At 48.0% G+C, this 19,469-nt stretch overlaps 1 protein-coding gene, 1 long non-coding RNA gene and 1 pseudogene across 6 annotated transcripts in view; 1 reads left to right on the top strand and 2 right to left on the bottom strand.

The window, feature by feature from the left end:
* Positions 1-3,189, bottom strand: part of GALNT6 (polypeptide N-acetylgalactosaminyltransferase 6) — a 31,962-nt gene extending 28,773 nt beyond the window's left edge. For 2 of the 5 annotated variants that reach the window (XM_045829061.1, XM_045829064.1), the window contains exons 1-2: positions 2,726-3,175; positions 702-799 (exon numbers count right to left, since the gene is read on the bottom strand). The gene's annotated coding sequence lies outside the window, so the exon portion shown is untranslated. Of the gene's footprint in view, positions 1-701; positions 800-2,725 lie in introns of all 5 variants that reach the window. The other 3 variants (XR_006784598.1, XM_045829060.1, XM_045829062.1) reach the window with 3 other exon arrangements.
* On the top strand, positions 2,495-7,197 carry LOC123812400. Its single transcript, XR_006784599.1, has 3 exons — positions 2,495-2,669; positions 4,219-4,458; positions 6,986-7,197. It is a non-coding gene; the product is annotated as an uncharacterized LOC123812400 (long non-coding RNA).
* Positions 7,198-13,056: 5,859 nt separating this feature from the next.
* Positions 13,057-17,489, bottom strand: LOC123812609 (annotated as a pseudogene).
* Between the last annotated feature and the right edge of the window lie 1,980 nt (positions 17,490-19,469).

The raw sequence follows: 19,469 nt of genomic DNA, 5'->3' as shown, positions 1-19,469 counted from the left end.
CTTTCACATTCTGATTCCAAACTCCCCTCCTCCAAGCAGCCTTCTTAGACTGACGCGTATCTTAGTGCCCTCAGTATCACCGTGCTTTTGTTTCCAAGTTTTACTACCCATGTTTCCCCTTGTGGGACTTCCCCACTAGATTTTAGGAGGGAGAAGTAACAGGTCTAGACACTAAGCCATTTAGATCCTGTTTGCTTGCTCTTTCCCAACCCTTAAATCCTGGTTCCCGATTCCTGCCGCTAGAACGCAATCCACCTGGCCTTCCCGCCCCTGCAGGATCCCTCTGCCCTGAGGGATTCGGTTATGCTGTTCCACCGCTCTCATCTGTCCTTTGTTCTCTGTTACATGTCAGATGTGGAGCTGACAGTGGGGATTGGGTTTCTTCCTTCCTTCAAACCTCTGCGTAGGGCTCAGGACTAGGTTGCCCAGGGTACAGAAGAATTACCTGACCCCACAGGGCTCTTAGGTGCCACAAAAGAGTCTTCTAACAGTGCTTTTTCTCTCCAGACTGAACCCATCCTTGTTCACTGTACAAGCCTTTTCAACAGCACAATTATAGCATTGAGCTCGACAGAGACAGTCACTGCCCTGCACTTGACCTCTCCCTTATTTAAACCCTCACTCTCATTCCCATCAAATGAGAAGGGACATTTTGGGATTTCCCAGAGAGGAGCAGGGGCTGCACGAAGAGCTGAGTTTACCCAAGTCCTTGGCACAGCGACTCACTGGGTCCCCCGGCGCACAGGCACCTGCTCCGGTCCTCGGCGTCACTTCCAGGGCTGCGGACGCTGGAACGAGTCTGTGAGAGCCAGGGGAGGGTCAGGACAGCACCACCACTTTTAAAACTACTACTCACCACACCAAGTCAAGTAACAGCTACCTTCTCCATTTTACACAGGAAACTGAAGCACAGCAAGCTGAAGTAACTTGACCAACATCACATGTCTAGGAAGTAGCAGAGGCAGGATTTGCACTCCGGCCCATGTCTCTCCAAAGCCCACCCACTGCCTTACCCACCACACCTCCCTGCCTTGTATTTGGCTGGTGCTTACAGCTTTGCCAAAGCTCTTTCATACACACCTTCTCATTTGCTCTCCGCCCAGGGAGTGTTTATGTGATTTGGCTAAGGTAGACAGCTAAATTAGCGATAGGGCTGAGTCAGCTGCCTGCCTCCATTATACCCACTGCCTTCGGGAATTGAGAGGCCCTCGGTGCTAGGGCTTACTGCCCTCCTATTTCTGACTTCTGTTCTAGGCAATGGCTACATGGACTAAGCCCGTGGCCATAGCCCCTGCCTGGTTTTCTCCCACCTGAACTTGGGCTAAGATGTTTCTGATCTCAGAGGGCATCTGACACACATGAGGGCCTCCCCTTTCATGCCTGAGTTCTTCTCTACTGCTGTGGGAGGGAGTCAGCCGTCCTGCTAACCGTGGGCAGTGATTACCGAGGATGAGGCCATGTCAGTCAATCATCCAGAATCCTTCGTGGTTGCGCCTGCTTCAGACTATCTCTTCCCTTTGACAGTCCTGTTCTGTTTTCTGTCCCGGTGCCCCTAAAGTGTTACCTCTGGGTGCCTAACACGAATGGGATCCTTGCGGAACAGGAGCGAGGGAAGTCCCTGCAATCATACTGACTTTTGCTGGATAATTTGAAGCAAAGTATGTAGCATGTACCACCCATCTCATGAATTTGCCTGCCTCATCCTTTTTACCTTTCCTGTGATGGGTAGGGACACAGCTGATCTGTCCTCGAGGAGAACAGGGCCTGGGTGGTAGACACCCACCTCTACTAAAATGACCACAAGCCCCAGGGTCTTTGGTGTCTCCAGAGTTGTTAACCTCTGTGGGCCTGGGGGCGCGTGCTGAGAGCACAGTATCAGAACGCTGCCTGGGACCATTGCAATGGGTTGTTGGTAATAGAGGAGGTCTGTTCTAAGCTTTGGTGGCAAGCTGCCCCCCACCCACACACACAGGAGAGCTCTGTCCTATCCTCTGCCGGGATCAGGGTCTTGGGGTGAGTAAGTTTCTCCTTTTGGTTAGCTGGGCCTTGGAACAAATGACGGGGAAATGGGGAAGTTGGTGAACAGCCACAATCATGAAGATACATCAGACTCCCTCCCCACAATGTCACATAGCTCCTACTTGCAAAAGGCCCAAGGCCCCAGAGGGAAGACTTCTGAGGTGGACCTCAACCCCCCAGGAGGCTACCCTTGCCTTGCCCCTTCTGCTCAGGGGCAACATGACACTGGGGGAGGTGACCTCTGCAGAAGGGTTCCAGGAGCAGGGCCCGGAGGGAGGCCCACCCAGGGGAGGCTGGGCGCACAAGACGTACGCAGCGGCGGGGCTGAGTGAAGGGAAGAGGTGGAGAGCCCTGGAGGGAGGGCGACGGCTTGTCCTTCTCCTGCCCCACCCTTGTAAGCCACAGAGTCCTGAGCTTTCCTTGCATTCATCCTTTCAGGGGCAAAGGAGGAGCGGATCCTACCGCCGGAGGAGCTAGAGGCCACCACGACCGATTAGGACCAGCCTGGCCCACCCTCTCCATTTTATTGTGGGGTGTGGTGAGGAGGAAGACGAGGAAGACGAGGAGGAGGAGGTGGAAGAGAGCCAGGACGTGGCAGAAGCGAGAGACTGGAGGGAAGTTTCGAGAAGGGGGACAGCTCAGAGTTTCAGGTCAGGGGGAGGGTCGTAGGGGCCGGGGAGGGTCGCGGGCTGCTTCCGAGACTTACCTGTTGCGCCGAGGCTGAGGCTGAGGCTGAGTCGCTGCCGCGCCGCCGAGCAGCTCGTGGGTTTTCTGACGGGACGTCCTGGAGGGCGGGGCCGGGGCAGGATCTGCAAGGCCACTGGAGCGCGTCCTACCCGCCCCTCCCAGGCTAGGTGCTGGCGGCCTCCCCCGGCGCCCCGGAGCGCCGCTGCGGGCCGCGCCTGGTCCCCGCAGCTCCCGGGGCCTCCCGGAGGCTGGGTGCCCGGTGGCGGCCCGCGGTCCCATAAATTCTCCCCTCCGCCTGCTGGCCGCTGCTAGGAGCCCAGCTTTTCCAGACCTCAGCCCACCCCAGGGTGCGGCCTCCGCCGAAAAAATTTGGAGGGTCCCTACCCACCCCAAAGTCGAAGGGCATCAGCGGTCCTGCCAGCGGCGCGGACCGGCGTGTGCGGGGAACCGCACTCTGTGGGGGCGCAGCGGGAACCCTCAGAGCCGGAGGCAGCCGCGCTGGAGGGTTAAACCGGGGGCAGGTGGTGAGGAGCCCGGGGCTCCGTCCCGTGTTTGCTTCTCATTGGCGGGGCAGTCTTGGGCAAATGACTCCTCCCCCCTCCACACAACAGCGAGAGCGAATGCCTGCAATTGTTGTCCAGGATGTACACGGGGGACGGCTGGTCGCACAGCTCAGGGGTGCTCAAAGTGGGTCCCCGATCAGCAGCATCAGTAGCATCTGATAACTTGTTAGGAAGGTAGTAGATTCTTGGGTCCCAACCCAGACCTAAATAATGCAAATCTCTGGGGATGGGGCCCAGAGACTTGTGTTTTTCAAAGCTCTCCAGGTGATTCTGGTGCACCCTCAATTTTGAGAGCCATTGAACCTGTGGTGGCAGAACTGGGATTAGAATCCAGGTCAATTCATTTCCTGCACGTAGGCTCGGAACCACCCCTTCAGGCTGCCCACTGGTCCTGTCCAGCTCCCAGAGTGAGTCCGTGATGTCGTCTGAGGCTCCTTATCTCCACAATAGAGAAGTAGCACAGTGGACTCCAAATAGCCCTGATAATTTGAAAGTTTTCTATGATAGAATCTGAAACCACGAATTGTGTTTTTCTTTTGTTTTTATATTTAAACAAGTTTGTATCTCTGTGTTTACAAGACCTGGGAGCAGGGGTGTGGATGAGGAGGTCTGAGCAATCAGACAGTTCTGCCACGAACTGGGACAGGCAGGGGAAGCCACTTGGCAATGAACTGTTGGGTGAAGAAGTAATCTTACTTTCTGGCCTGGGACCCCACGGTAGGATTGAGCTGTGCAGCAGGAGGCCAAAGGCTTTCCAGTGATCGAGTCTGGGGAGACGAGGCGGGTGGACCGTGGAGACCTTGCCCAGCCCCGCCAGATCCGGGGGATGCTGAAAGACAGGTGTTCCTGAAGGAGCAGAAAGGGGGGTGTCCACTCTCTTCTGGCATGGCCACCTGTCTCCTCCTTCTCCAAGTAGCTGAGTAATCCCCCCCCCTTTCTTTCTCACTAGAGACTTTCTGGGGTCTAAACTCCTAAAGGAAGACTTTCCACAGTGGTTACCTGATCGTGCATTTCGGCCCGGAGACAGACGCTCAGGGCTCATTTGGGCTCCCATCGCTCCAGTTGCCACCGTTCTCGTCACTTGCCTTATCTGACAGCTATCTTTCTCAGAATAAGGGCATTCTCCATCGAAGACTGCCGGATGCCGCCCCTTATTTCTGTCTCTCTGAGGGCGGACACTCCCTTACAGGTCTGGCCCTACGATTTTTGCTCCACCCTTCCTCTAACTCTGCTCTGTTACTCCCAGGGGTCAGGTGGTTCTCACCCAGCCCCGGAGCCTCAATCTGGACCCAGGCTGACCTGAGGGTGGCAGGCTAGGCTGGATTCACAGCCTCCGTTCTTCCCCAGGATGCTCATGATCACGGACTCCACCCCAGTGTCCCGGGGAAGCAGCATGAGTCTGTATTCTGTGCACCACTTTCCGGAAGCAAATTACTCATTCAATTTTATTTCAGCTGACTCTGATTTTAAACGTGACTTTGAGTCCTCAGAATCATTAGCTGCCTGATTTGGAGGCACATGTCTACAGGGTGTGGGACCCACCCTTAATGTGTCATACACTGAGCTGTTCAGCCTCCCTGCCCTCGGCGTCAGGGAGGCCTGCAGATGAGCCGCTGCAGGACAGCGACGGTGACTTCAGCCTACCACTGCTGGCTGGCCACTTTTAAAAAGATCACTTCAATTGAAAAAGTTATATAGGCATATGGTTAAAAAAATCAAGCATTACAAAAGATGTACAATGAAAGATACGTTTCCTTCCTCCCTGCTTTCAGTTCTTCTGTCCAGAAATCAATTTATCTTGCGTATCTCTGACCGAAACTCGCCATCATTAAGCTTTTCTGCAGAACATGCCTGCATCCCCTGCTCTGAATTTCATTTTTTCTCACAATCTTATTTTTGTTTCTGAGCCATTTTAGATTTTGTTTTTGGGTGCTGAGTTTTGCTTTTCACATCCGTGTGCCTCAGGGGCTCCCCCACCTCACAGCAGGAAACGCTGTGGGGAGCAGTTCAGTGGAAGCGAGTGAGACAAGAGCAGCTCTGTGAGGCTGGGGCGTCGGCTTTGGTCCTTATCAAGTCTCTTCCTGCTACACGCAGCGCCTGATAAGGGGACACCCACCTCTGGGTGGGGCAGGATGAGGGAGATTTGCTCATCTGGAGGAGCAGCTGGCTCCACTTTGCACGGAAAGTTTGCAGAGGAAGCGCCCTGAGCTTGCCAGGGAGGTTAGAGGGGAGGGCAGGTGGCTCGCTGACAATATGTCCGTCCCACCTGTGACTTTCTTCCTCTGCCCGAGAGGGTGGCTAACCCTAGAAGGAACCAAATAAGTCCCTGTAACTTTCTAACGTCTCAGTTTGTTATCTGTAAAGTGGGGTTAATGATGCTTAGGGTTGTGACGCTGAAGCAAATAGCTGAGATGAACGTGAGACGATTCAGTTCCAGCACATCTGCTTTTTCATCTCTTTTCTCCCTGTGCTCCCCATTCGCCCTTCTCATCTCATCCCCGTGTGCCCAGAAGAGAGGCAGTCTCAGCAAGAAACCTAATCAGAGCCGCTCCAAGTTCTGCCATAACTACTGGTTCATTACAATTCACTCAGCTCTGTGTGCCTCAATTTCCTCATCTGTAAAATGGATATATTATTTTTATTATTGAGTTGTTAGATTAAAATAAATAAAATGTTTATCTAACCCAGTGCCTGGTACACAATAAGCACTAAGTAAATGTTAGAATGTTAGTTATTATCATTGGCTCTTTTCCTTCTTCCTTTCCTACCTTCAACAAAACAATGTTGAAGCCCAAGCTTGGTAGCTGCTATGCTAGGTGTTGAGTAGGACACAGATACAAAGGTGAATAAGCCACATCTTTCTCCCCAGGACACCCATAGTCTAGGGAAAGAAGTTGATACATGTGAAAAAGGATTATGACTGGGGCAGAGACAGGTCTAGGGTAAGGTGAGTGAGGCACTTGCTTTGGATGCAAAATTAAAGGAGCACCACAAAATTCAGTAATTCAAATAATTCAATGTTTAATAATATTTAATGTAATATTTAAAAAATCAAAATTAATAAAAATCTGCAATGAACAAAGCATCAACAATTTAAAATAAAGAATTGTGATCTGCTGAGCCATATTGGAGCTTGAGGCAAAAGAAAAAATGTGTATACCATTCATGTTTTTCTGTGTGTTTTTTTTTAAAGATTTTTTAACTTACTTTTAGAGAGAGGGGAAGGGAGGGAGAAAGAGAAAGAGAGAAACAGCAATGTGCGACAGATACAATGATCAGCTGCCTCCTGCATGCACGCCACCAACTGGGGACCTGGCCCACAACCAGGCATGTGCCGTGACCGGGAACTGAACCCGTGACCTTTGGGTTCGCAGCCTGGCTCTCAGTCCAGTGAGCCACACCAGCCAGGGCTTTATCTGTATTTTTTAAATGCTTATTTTTTTCTAGTTCATTAAAGTAGTTGAAAAAAATATTGAAAGATAAGTATATTAAAACCCACAACATTAATTTAAATTAAATAGTTTATTTATACACAAACAGAATTTACTATGACTTTACTTCAGCTTAATTAAAATTTATTTAAGATCATCACTTGGTCAAGAGAAATTTTTCAAACCTGCATTTTCTTAACTGAAAATAAAACAAGCAAAGAATTAGATTTTGCAAGTATCATTGATGAGTTTGCTTGCATTAAAGCCCATTTTCTTTTTCCTCAGGCTTCAGCATGGCCCTGGACTGGGGTCTGGACAAAGACCCTGAAGAGAATGGAGGGGAAACATGAGACAGGGAGGGGGGCTAGGAGAGCAGGAGGGGTGCGTAATACTGTATTTATTGTTTTTATTAATTACCCAGATATCATGTGTTTAGAAAGCACAAACAAACAAACAAAGAAGAAAATACACTACCCATAATTAAGGTACCTGGAGATAGCCACTGTCACTCTTTTGGTATAATATATTCTATTTTTGTCTGTGTGTGTATAATTCACATGTACATGTATTTCATCAATTCTAAGGTGCATATTTTTTTCACTTTTTAACATTTCTGAAGTCGGAGTGTATCTTAAAATTGTTGGTACCATAGTTTAATTAGCAGTGTTTTTCCTGTACTGGTATATAAAATAATGATTTATCTTATAAGGTATGTTAAATGACTATATATAATCATGAAATTATATGCATACATATATATGAAATTCCTTCACTCTCTTCCTCCCTTCCCCATATGTATGTAATTACTATATATATGTGACAAAACTGGAATCATACTGAATATACTGTTTTATGACCTGATTATTTTTTTGCTTACTATATTATATATTTTTCAGGGTGATGAAATAATCTCACATAAGGTCATGAATCACTGCGTAGTGGTTTGTTATGTAGATGAACCATATATATATACATATATATATGTATATATAATCAACTACTCTTTATGGGACATTTAGGTTGTTTGCCTTTTTGTTTTTCTACTATATGTGGCTGACTGTGCCACTGGAGGTTAAGTCCACATACAGTTTTTCTTTCCCCCTCTGTCCCACCTCAAGTGAGAGACCAGAAGGTCACTTTGATTGGCATTTGTGAGATAAATCACCTTGGGTTCTTGAAGTAGGGTGTGTGTGTGTTAATTTCTTTGGGAAGCACTGAGGGGACCACTAATGGTAGTCAAATAGTCTACAGGAAAGCGAGATGTGTATCCATCCTTCTGTGTTAGGAGGACACAAAGGGAGAAATGCTAACTAACTCCTTGGAGGTGAACAGGAAAGGAAATACAGTTTGGTGGGCCAGGAGTCCCCCCCCCTCCCTGGGAGGTGGCTGTGCTGGTTAATTTTATGTGTCAGCTTAACTAGGCTGTGGTGCCCCGTGGTTTGGTCAAACACTAGTCTAGAGGCTGCTGCAAAGGTATTTGTCCATGTCATTAACGTGTACAGTCAAGTGACTTTAAAGCAGATTACCCTCCACGGTGTGAGTGGGCTTCATCTAGGCAGCTGCAGGCCCTAAGGACAGAGCCTGAGGTTGGGGGTTAGGGGGGATGTGGGGCAGGGGGAGGAGAGAGAATCCATTTTGCCTCAAGACTGCAACCTAGACACTGTGGAGTTTCCAGCCTGCTGGCCTGCCCCACAAATTTCAGACGTGCCAGTGCCCAAAGTCATGTGAGTCAATTCTTAAAAATTCTGTCTGCGTGTACTTCGTTTTGTTTCTCTAGAGAACCATGACTAAGTCGGTGACTATGCATGACATGGAACTGTGGACACTGGGTGAGGACTCTTAGCAGAGATTCCCCTTGAAAATACAGCTTGTGGCGAGCTGCAGAGAAGAATGCTGGCGTCTTTGTCCTTCATGAAACCCGGTGCAACACAGACGGCCCACAGGGAACAACGTCCCTTGTCTGGGAAGCACTAGAAGGGGGGCACTATGAGTTTCTCTGTTTTTCCTTCTCTTTTGCTCTTTTTTTATCTTCACCGAAGACATGCTTATTGATTTAGAGAGAAGGGAAGGGAGGGAGAGAGTGAAGGAGAGAAGCATCAACGTGAGAAACACCGGTCTGTTGCCTCTCACTCGTGCCCCAACCAGGGACTGAACCCACAACCCAGGTACGTGCCCTGACCAGGAGTCAACCCATGATCTTTCTGGTTTATGAAACGACGTTCTAACCGGCTGAGCCACACTGGACAGGACAAGTGTCCCTATTTTTCACAAGTGAGAAGTATGAGCACGAGAGGTCCCTGTGACCCCAGGGTCTAAACTCTTTGTCACTGCTTTCTGCAAGTCCCTCAGTTTACTGAAGTTTTCTCTTCTCCTCTTTGGAGAAGTTTCCTGGTGCTCTCCCTCCCAGACCTGCCGTTCTTGTTGAAATCATGTCTCAGTATTTTATATTTGGTTGCCATTGAAATATTATCTCTTCCAGAAGACTCTTGGTCCATTTAAAAAAATATAACTGAAGTCTCTCCGTATATCATACAATGAATAATTTTTCCTCTCTGGGGAAATGTGTGGGATTCTTGTGACTATGGATTCTTCTGTTTAAATAATACAAGATCTTCTCCTTAAAAGCACTCAAGTTGTCCGGGATCTGTGTGTACCTTTTGCAGAAAAGAACTTTAATAATTTTGAAGAGTGGAAACATAAATGTTGCAAGGTTTTGTTTTGAGAACTCTTTCTGCCACAAATTATGATATCTTATTGCTTAATAGGTCTCTTAAAACAGTAAAAGGGGTATGCACATTGAACCTTCTGAAACAGAGGTAACTGGATCTCGACCTAACAATTATTTTGCTCAAAGGGAAGTAATAAAAGGAGTAATAAAGTATCTTCCAGAACAAACTACTTACTACCTAACTAACAGCAAAACTGAGACAGGATCGTAAGAAGCCTGGAAAATTCCTTGATAAGTGGGACAGGGAAACTGAGGCAGATAGCTGAGCGCAACGGCTGAGCAATTTACAGTCAGGAGCAGATGTTCACTAGGGTGGAAGGACCCCAGTGTCTGGGCGGGGGTGGGGGGGGAACTGGGAAAACAAGAACCATACCCCCAGGGTAACCTTTTTCCCTGGCCTTTCCTCCCTGGAGATAACATCTAGGTCTCAGTTGTATTTCAGCTCCAGGCCCAGAAAAGTAGCAAAACCAGGTGGGCCGCACCCGAACCAACTGAAATAACTAAAGGGCCCCTCTCACTGACCAATCAGAGGAGACCCTGACCCTGACAGGGTGTGCCTGGAGAACTGATGAATATTTTACCGAAACCCTCTCCTGAGACCTCCCCTAAGATTCCTGCCTTGGAGAAAGAGAAAAAAGCCTCAAGATAAAGGACCCAGTGTGTGTTTTCCCTCTGGGGAGTGGCCTGCACCATTCCCTTCTCCCCCCACCCCCCCGCCCCCCCCCCCGCACTTCTTTCCCCACAGGCACGTCCTAAATTCTAAGGCAGCGGGCAGCTTGTCCCAGCTTCACCCCCTGAACCTGTCCCAAAGGCCCCTTTCCTCTGACTTCCCTGTGAGCTAAGGCAGCCCCACCTAGGCTCTCAAGTTGCTTCTTTTATGCTAAGCCCTTCCTTGTTTCACTGCCCCAGCTCTAATAAATGCATCCTCATAGTCACCCGGACTCGTGTTGTGAAAGCTTTCCTACATGAGGGCAAGAACCCACACACTACAGCTGGCCCTAGGCAGACCAGCTCAGGGCCAGGCCCCTGCCTAGTAACATAATCTCTTATTTATCCCTAGAAAATAGGAAAGGAAATATCAACCTTCTTAGACATTTGAAAAAAAAAACAATGAATTCCATTTAGAAGGGTTGAAATCTGTCTGATAGCATCTGAGTATTGTTTAACATTGTTTTGGAGAGGCACCTGCCTACACAGTCGATTAATATTTGACAAAAAAGGCGAGAACATAGAGGGGGATAAATACAAACTAACAAACAAAACAGGAACAGACTCACAGATACAGAGAACAAACCGAGGGTTGCCAGAGAAGAGGGGGTGGGCAGGCTGCTGAGAAAGGCGGAGGGACTGAGAGGTACAGACTGGTGGTTACAGAGTAGCCGTGGGGACGGAAGTGCAGACCAGGAAGCAGAGTCGTGATATCGTGATAACTTTGCACGGAGCCAGGTGGGGGCTGGAAGTATCAGGGGAACACTTTGTGAAGTATATGACTGTCCAAACCACTATGCCATACACCTGAAACCAATACAAAATAATACTGAATGTAAACCGTAATTGAAAAAATAAAAAAAATATATAAAAGCAAGTAAAAGAGAGGCGATAGGAGAACTCAACAGCTGTGCTGATGGCTGGATGCCTAATGTCCTCGTGATGTCCTGAAATTTCTGCCTTACAACTTATTAATTTCCACAGAATCTTATTTATTTATTTCCAATAGGTTACGTGTGCATATAGTGCAAAAATTAAAGTTCGAAAGTCTAGGGGATGGTAAGTCTTCCTTCTACTCCCATCCCCGGTCATCTGGTTTTCCTCTGCAGAGGCAGCCATGCTGCCGCCCAGAGGCATCGTGCTGACTTCAGTAAGAACCTTGAATAGTAACTTTTTCAATGATATTGTCTGAAATGGTCACAGTTATTTTAAAAGCAGTCAACTTAGCTCTCTTTGTGGCTCTAATAGCTTTCCAGTGGATTCTCTTGGGTTTTCTGGGTAGACATGCACATCAACAGCATACGGACTGGGCAAAATGAAGACAGTTGTGGAGTGAGAACTAAGTTGAATTCTGGCTCTTCCGGTTACCTGCTGTCTAACTTGAAATCCAGCCTTTAGAAAATGCTGACACACTCTCCAAAGGCAGCATGTAGGTACAGAGCATTCCTTCCCTCCAGTCCTTTCCTCGAGAGTGGGCAGAGGCTTCTGCCCCTCTCTACTCCTTTGGATTTGTTCCAGCTGGAGCTGTGGATTAACCCAGAGGGTTTTGATCTCAGGGATTTCTAACCCAGAGGTTAGGAGGAGGGACTGAAAAGGAAGTCCTAAACAAAAATAACTTTATCTTTCTTAATGAATGGAATGTGGGTAATGTTTGTTAAGAACAGATTAAAACAGGTTTTATTGTTTGAAATAGGGGATTTACAGAAACTCTTTGAAAAGCTACTGATTATCAGTGAGGCCCTGTGACCCTCACCCCCACCACCATGGGAGAGGCTGACAGCCAGCCACAGTGCAGATGCCTGCAGGTTTTCCTAGGGCTGGGGCCCGCTGCGGGGGCGAGTCGGTGGGACTTGGTGAGGAGTGGTATTAAGAAAAACCTACGGTTAGTGAGGTAGAAAATCACATTTTTACTTGTCCGTGGAATTTTATGAATTTGAAGGGATGGCCCAGAACATTTGGTCTCTATAACCATTCCATGAACAAGGTGACCGGGGATGTGGAGAATCTAGTTTGTCTACATGGCACTTTTTTCCAGCAGGACCTTAGAAGGAGCGTGAAAGCGCTCCTTCAAATCGTGTGCTACCGGGAGAGGACAGACCAACAGGTGCTTTAACACCCGCCCGTCCCGCCAGACCATGGTCAGGTGTGACAGGCAGATGTCGTCGCAACAAAGGATGAGCTCAGACTCTAAAGAGACATTGGCTCTGCTTGTTAATTATCAAGAAAAAATACCCCGGGGGTTCAGCTGTTATAGGAGATTTATGGAAACTATTGCAGGCTTGCCCGGCCACCAAGGGACTGAACAGGCACAAAACGAGCGTGCCTCAAGAGCAGAAGAAGCAGCCCTACTGCAGAAAGCTGGAGATGGACTTTCAGGACCCTGGTGGGCTCTGCCATGTATTGTCCTGTGCCGGCATTCAGTAACCTGGTGAAGCCATCGGTGCTAAATTTGAAGGTGACAGTGGTCAGGGTATTTGACCTCCTGGCATTTACTGGCCCCTTGGCCATTAGTCCAAGCTCAACATGGTGGTTGTTCTTGCCATTAATGGGCAAAGAAGGATGTCTGTTGGAGGCCTCTGGGAAAGCTTTCATGCCTTTGGGGGCAAAAAAAACCCAAAGCCAGACACAAGACGAAGACAGTCCCCCAGGAAGCCAGCCTCCTTGAGGACAGAGCCCACACAGTGTCAGGGTGAAGCAGAGGGGTGGTAGAACCTGGACTCCTGTCGACACTTTCGAGCTGGAGCTCAGGCTGCTCTTGGGGTGCACCCCACCCTGATGTCTGTTATGTGAGATAACTCAGCAGGCTGTTGTGGAGTCAAGGGAGGGATCAAAGGGGAAATAAGGGTACTAGCCCAAAGGGACCCAGACTTCCTCCAAGGGCATTAAGACTTTGCTATGAGTCTACCAAAACTAGAATCTTCTACAGATCCTGGAACAGACAACGGAAACAGTCCTCCCTAGGGAGCCAGAGAACCGCGTTGCCGCTATGAATCTAACCTTGTAACTCAGAGAGCTGAGGAATCAGTGTCTGAGAGGGAACGTAGCTGCTGCCTATGTGAGCAGCTTCTCTGAGACCTTGCAGAGGAGTGAGGTCCTGAGGTGCTGAGACTCGTGTGCATTTTGCCTTTGGAACTGGAGAGCGGAGCACAGGGAACATTCACTCGTTCTTCACAGGGCTGTCCCATGGCCAGACTCCATGGGAGGAGCACATCTCAGTGTACGGGGCTGGGGGGCCCTGATAGAGCTCCCAAGCAAAGGAGAGACTCGCAGAGTAAAGGCACGAAGTCCCTTAGTTAGCTAGAAGTTCCATAATTGTCAGCAAGTTTAACCTCAGTTTTCTCTTTTGAAGAAAAGGATATTGATGAGTCTGTTGTGAAATTTAGGTGAGATAATATATGTAAACCACTCAGAATACAATGTTCCTAGTTCAACAGCAACAGCAACACAGGGACCCAGGGCCACTCCTCTCTGCTGATGAGAAGAGCCAGTAAACTCTGTAATAGGTGCTGGGAACACTTGGGCCTGAAAAGGAGCATCAGTGGGGCCAGTGTGTGCCCACTGGCTTTCCCAGCATGTGCCTGGAACTCCACCGGAAAGCTTTACTTGTTTTCCGAGCTGGGGCAGGAGCCTCCCAGCTCATTGGTGAGCTTGGCTAATTCATAAAGCTTGGTGTGGGTTTGAAGGTAGGCAAGAATGACCACCTGGATCCTGCTCAAAGTTCTTTCGTTTTGGTTTACTCCCAAAGCAACTGAAAGCCGTGCACAGAATGGAAATGAAACGAGGGTCCGTCCATGGGTGGTTGCTGCTCCCCATGGCCCCTTGCATCCACACACAAAGCAGCAGCCCCCAGAGTGTGGTGGTGTTGGCAGCCAGTGGGGAGGAGTACGAGCTCGGCAGGGAAGAAGCAGAGAGAAACACACGAGGGAAACCAGGAAATGATGCTTTTGACTCTCTCAACAGCAGAGAAAGAGAGTTGAGTGGTGACTCAGAGTGGGGAGGTGGTGCCTTCTCACAGTGGGGATTGGGAAGGCTGGACTATTGGGAAGTGTCTGGTCTACCTCCAAACCCCCCAGGGCACGCCGTGCCTCGACTCCTGTTAGTGCTGGCTGAGCCCGGGCGATCGCCACTGCTCCATTTCATGACAACCTTAGACTTAGGCCTGTTGGGGTTCTGCAGCCAGCCATGTCCCTTGTGTTTGCCTCAAAGAGATTACACCGAATTCCCCAGTGAAGCCTCCTCTCTTACATATAAATAGTGCTGCTGTAAAGCCCCATTTTCCTAGAGCAAACTCCTAGAAGTGGGACTTGCTGGGTCAAAGGCTGTGAACATTATTAAGGTTTCTGATTCTTATTCCAGGAAGAAATGTTATCCACTACTAAAACAGAGATATAAAAAGTTCCTGCCCTTGTCAACTAGGAGAGGGCTGGTGGCCAAATAACTAATGTAAGAGGTGGCCTGTTTTTCTGAAAAACAGGCACATCACAATGTCCATAATAAATTAAGTTACGAGCATAAAATGTGGTCTGGGTGCGGCAGATCATGTGGCACTAAACAAATTGGACGGCCTGGAGATTCACAGGATAGAAAGCCCCAGAGAGATGTAATGAGGTTATCAGATGTGTCCTGAAAAGCAGGAAGTGTGGTGGTGGTGGCAGCAGCCGAAGTTGCATTTACGGAGGGCGACTTCTGTGTAAACGGGGTTAGGACCAGAGGAGTGCAAATAACTAGCATTTCTCTTTCCAGGAACTCTTTGTTGAATAATGGAGATCACCAGCTACAGATAAAATTATCCCAGGAGAGAGATTTTGTGCTGGTGTATGCAAGAACATTCTAACATTCTACCCACAGTTGGAAAGGTTCATGTCTGTGAAAGCACTGTGGGGCGCAGCGCTAGGTGCCAGGGAGTGGGTGGGGATGAAAGACATGGTCTCCATCTGGAAGGAGCTCCCAGTCTATGGAACCGTTCCTCCAGAATGTGGTAAGAGCTGTAATGGAGAAACGAATGTAGGAGGCCCAGGGGTGACACGGAGGAGGGAGCGATTAACTTACAGGTTGGAGGAAGAGGTGACATGACCTGGTTTGGGAAGAATGAGTAAAATTTGCCAGGTGAGTAAGTGAGAGAGACACAAGTATAAGTGAGGGGCGCATACTTGTGTGTGACCTGGGCGGCCCCCACAATTTGGACTTCGAGTAACACACCTCACTTTGTCCCCAGAATTCAGTGCTTTGGGCCCCACATGCAGCGATAGCAGATCCAGAAGTCCAGCCTGGGGCCCTCCGAGGCTCCACTCCCTCCCCAGGATCCCTGGGGTTGCCTGTGTTATGTAACAACAGAGCCAGCTTGGTCCTGACTGGGTAGGCTCCTTGCAGCAGGGGGCTGCAGTTAATGAGAAGGAGCCAGCCAGGCCAGGAAGTCCTCAGGGTGGAAGCCAGGCAAAGTTAGGAGGCATGTAAAAGCAATGTTTTGCCCCCAGGCTGTGTCTCTCAAGCGTGGGATCCTCCCACTCCTAGCTGGACTGGTCAGAATTTCCTGCTTAAAACTCTTGGCCACTTCTGCCGGGTGCTCAGTTGCTGCCCTAGTGGTGTGGAATGCATAGATTCTGCACGGATTCTGACTATAGACATCTGCAATTGTCTCCTAGGATTGCGGTGGCAAAGTATCACTAATGGGGTGGCTTACAACAGATATTAAGGTGTCTCACGGTTCTGGAGAAATCTGCAGGGCCACACTCCATCTAAAACCCGCAGAGGAACCCTTCCTTGCCTCTTTCTGGGAGTATCTGCTGTTCTTTGGACTGCAGATGTACCGCTCGGTGTTCCATCTCCACGTGGTTTTCGCCTGTGTTTCCACATGGCCATCGCTTTGTAAGGATGTCAGTCATATTGGATTAGGGACCCACTCTACTTCAGTGTGACCTCATCTTAATTAATTACACTTGCAATGACCCTATTTCCAAATAAAGTCACATCCTGAGGTAGTGGGGTTAGGACTTCAACATTTTTTTTTGGCGGGGTGGGAGGTGGGGGACACAATTCAGCCCCAAACAGCGTCTCTCAGATGTGTGGCAGAGCTTTGAGACAGCAAGAACTGATGGCCAGTGCTCTGAGGTGCTGCCCAGGATTGTGGCTGCAGGAAGGCGGGGCTGCAGGGAGCTGGATGCTGGGTGCGGGGGTGGGGGGGGGGTGGGGGGGTGCAGCTGGGTTCCCGTCAGGGGAGCCACTTTGCTGGCCCCTTTCCCCGGATCTTCAAGGAAGGGGCTGTCAGTGTAATTCTCACTCCAGAGCAGGCGAGAAGGGAGGAAGGGATCTAATTAACCTCCCAGCTTTTTTTTTTTCATAGTTTTCTTGGATATTTTTGCTCGCCCATTAAAAAATAAACCTTTTGGTAATTTTAGGGTGATATCCTGAAATTCACAGAAGAGTAAAAGGAATATTAACAGCTTTAATAAACCTGAGTTTTTCCCACCGGACACAGGGGGTGCCATTAGGTTTACTGAGGACTTCTTTTGTACCACGGGGTAGTGCTTCTGCCTTCTGTACACAGCCACGTTTGAGATGCTGAAAGTGAGTTCCAACTGTGGTTCTTTTGAGATCTGTCGGTGCACAAGGGATGACTTACTGAAGCAGTCAGATGTGGCTCGATGGTGGGGGAGGCTGGTGTCCAGGGCGCCCGGCAGCCTTCTCCACGGACTTCCATAGACTGGAATGTCTTCACCCACTGGAGCGTCTCTTCCACGCTTGGGCCAACAGGGAGATCACTGACACTCAAATGCTTGATGGGTCCATGGGGGTCAGTTATGAAGAGACCCTTAATACAAGAACAGGACCTTCCAGCAGCACACCGTAGTCTCAGGGAACCTCTTCAGTCAAATCTGACAAGAATGCGATGTTCCTGTGGTCCCAGCCGCCGTTCTTCCTTCGCGTGTTTATCCAGACGAGAGAGCTCCCATCACGACATTCATAGGTTTTCTTATTAAAAGCAATAGTATCTGCAGGACACACAAAGGCGAAATTCAAATGATAGAAGGAAAGCACCAAATACTTCCTTTTGAAGTCATTAAGGCCTGGTTCTTAGAACCCCCTGTTGATGATGGCTGCACTGTTAAAATAGGGCTCGTGCTGGGAGGTGGCAGGAGTGTGGTATGAGGAACTGGTGCTAAAGGCAAATTCCGCTCAACTGGAAGCAAACCACATGTATTCATCAAGCAGGTCTTCAAGAAGCAGCAGGCCCAAGCGCTGCAGAGGCGGAGATGCCCCAAGGAGTGACGCTCACGTTGGGCGACCACAGCGAAGCAACCCTCCTGCTGTGGCTGCGGTCTCCAGTGCAGGTGGAGCCAGGGTGGGTGCGGGCATTCTCCACTCCTTTTTGGCTTTATCGAGAATACTTGCAGTGCTTTCCTGCTAAGAATGATGCTGGTTTTCATTGTTCGGATTAGAGTCACCCGTAAATACATCTGGGCTTGAATTTATTCATCTTTTTAGTGGATATTATTTCTTTGAAACTGTCTTGTCCCTCCTCCCCTATCTATGATTTGGATTTTCTGCCTTTTCTAACAATTTTTCTTTTCACAGAGCATTTGACATTTACTTGAGTTTTTCAGTTACTTACACAGAACCGAGCAGATTTTCTTTACATTAATGATGTTATTTATCCTTATTTCTCATCTTTTTGCATTTATACTTTTTTCCTCTTGCCTGCCCTTTCCCCACACCGTGATTTGGTAAGCTGATGGTTTACCTTTTTCCCCAGAGATTTTGTTTTGAATGTATTTTCCCCAGATTGATTGAGATATAATTGACAGGTAACATTGTGTAAGTTAAGGTGTGCAGCCTGATGATTTGATAAGTGTATATTTGCAAAGTGATTGCCACAATAAAGTTAGTTAACACAGCCATCACCTTACGTAACATTCAAGTGTGTATTACAGTATTGTTAACTGTAGTCACACACTGTGCGGTAGATGCTCAGGTCTTACTGACCTCATGTTTATCTGGAAGTCTGCACCTTCGGCCAACCCCTCTGGATTCCCCCCACACCTCAGCCCTCGGCAGCAACCATTCTATGCTGTTTCTGCGTATTCTGTTTTTTTAGACTCCACTTATCAGTGCTACAATACACTATGTTATCTTTCTCTGACTTATTTCACCTAGCGTAATGCCCTCAAGTTCTAGCCATATTGTTGCAAATGGTAGGGTTTTCTTTTCTGTTTTATGGCTAAATAATATTCCTCTGAGTGTGTGTGCACACACACACAATCTTTGTACATTCATCTGTCCATGGACACTTACGTTGTTTCTCTGTCTTGACTATTGTAAATAATGCTGCCATAAACATGGAAATGCAGGTATTTCTTCAAGATAGTGATTTCATTTCCTTTACATAAATTTCCAGAAATGGGATTGCTGGATCATATTGTTGTTCTATTTTTAATTTTTGGAGGAATTTCCATACTATCTTCCATATTGGCTGCACCAATTTACCCATTCCCACCAACAGTGCACGAGAGTTCCTTTTTCTCCCCATCCTCATGAACACTATCTCTTGTCTTTTTGATAATAGCTGTTCTAACAGGTGAGAAGTAATACCTCATTGTCGTTTTCCTTTGCATTTCCCTGATGATTAGTGATGTTAGACATCTTTTCATGTACCTTTTGGTTATTTATTTGTATGTCTTCCTTGGGAAAAATATCTATTCATGTCCTTTGTCCATTTTTAAATTGGATTATAATCATACCTCGGTACTTGTCAGCTTCAGAATTGTCAAACCCTGTACTCACAGAATTTGGACAAGAAAAAGTGTCTCAGCCCCCAGCACTTGCTCAGGACCCGTCGCACTTGCTAGAACTTGTGTGAGTCACGGTACCTCCCTGCAAAAGAAAAGCTCCACCCTTCAGCATTCCTCAGTTTTGGCACTTGTCATGAGTTCTGGAAGGAATCAATGACGAGTACCAAGGTACCACTATATCTGTGTTTTTGCTATTGAGTTGTATGAGTGCCTTATATATTTTGGATATTAACCTTTACCAGATATATGGTTTGCAAATATTTTCTCCCATTCCCATAGGTTCTATTTGTAATTTGGGGGCAAACTTTTCTCCCGTAGGTTGTTTTTTCTTTTTGTCAACAGTTTCTTTTGCTATGCAGAGTTTTTAAATTTGACGTAGTCCCATTTGTCTATTTTTGCTTTTGTACCATGTGCTTTTGGTGTGATACCCCCCAAATCATTGCCAAGACCCATGTCAAGGAGCTTGTTTCCTCTGCTTTCTTCTAGGAGTTTTATGGTTCAGGCCTTACATTTAAGTCTTTAACACATTTTGAGCTAATTTTTGTGT

Source organism: Phyllostomus hastatus, unplaced genomic scaffold, assembly GCF_019186645.2.
Source record: "Phyllostomus hastatus isolate PE091 unplaced genomic scaffold, TTU_PhHast_1.1 phas_scaffold_93, whole genome shotgun sequence".
Lineage (NCBI taxonomy): Eukaryota > Metazoa > Chordata > Mammalia > Chiroptera > Phyllostomidae > Phyllostomus > Phyllostomus hastatus.
Note: the sequence above shows the minus strand (reverse complement) of the source record. Positions and strands in the feature narration are given on the sequence as shown.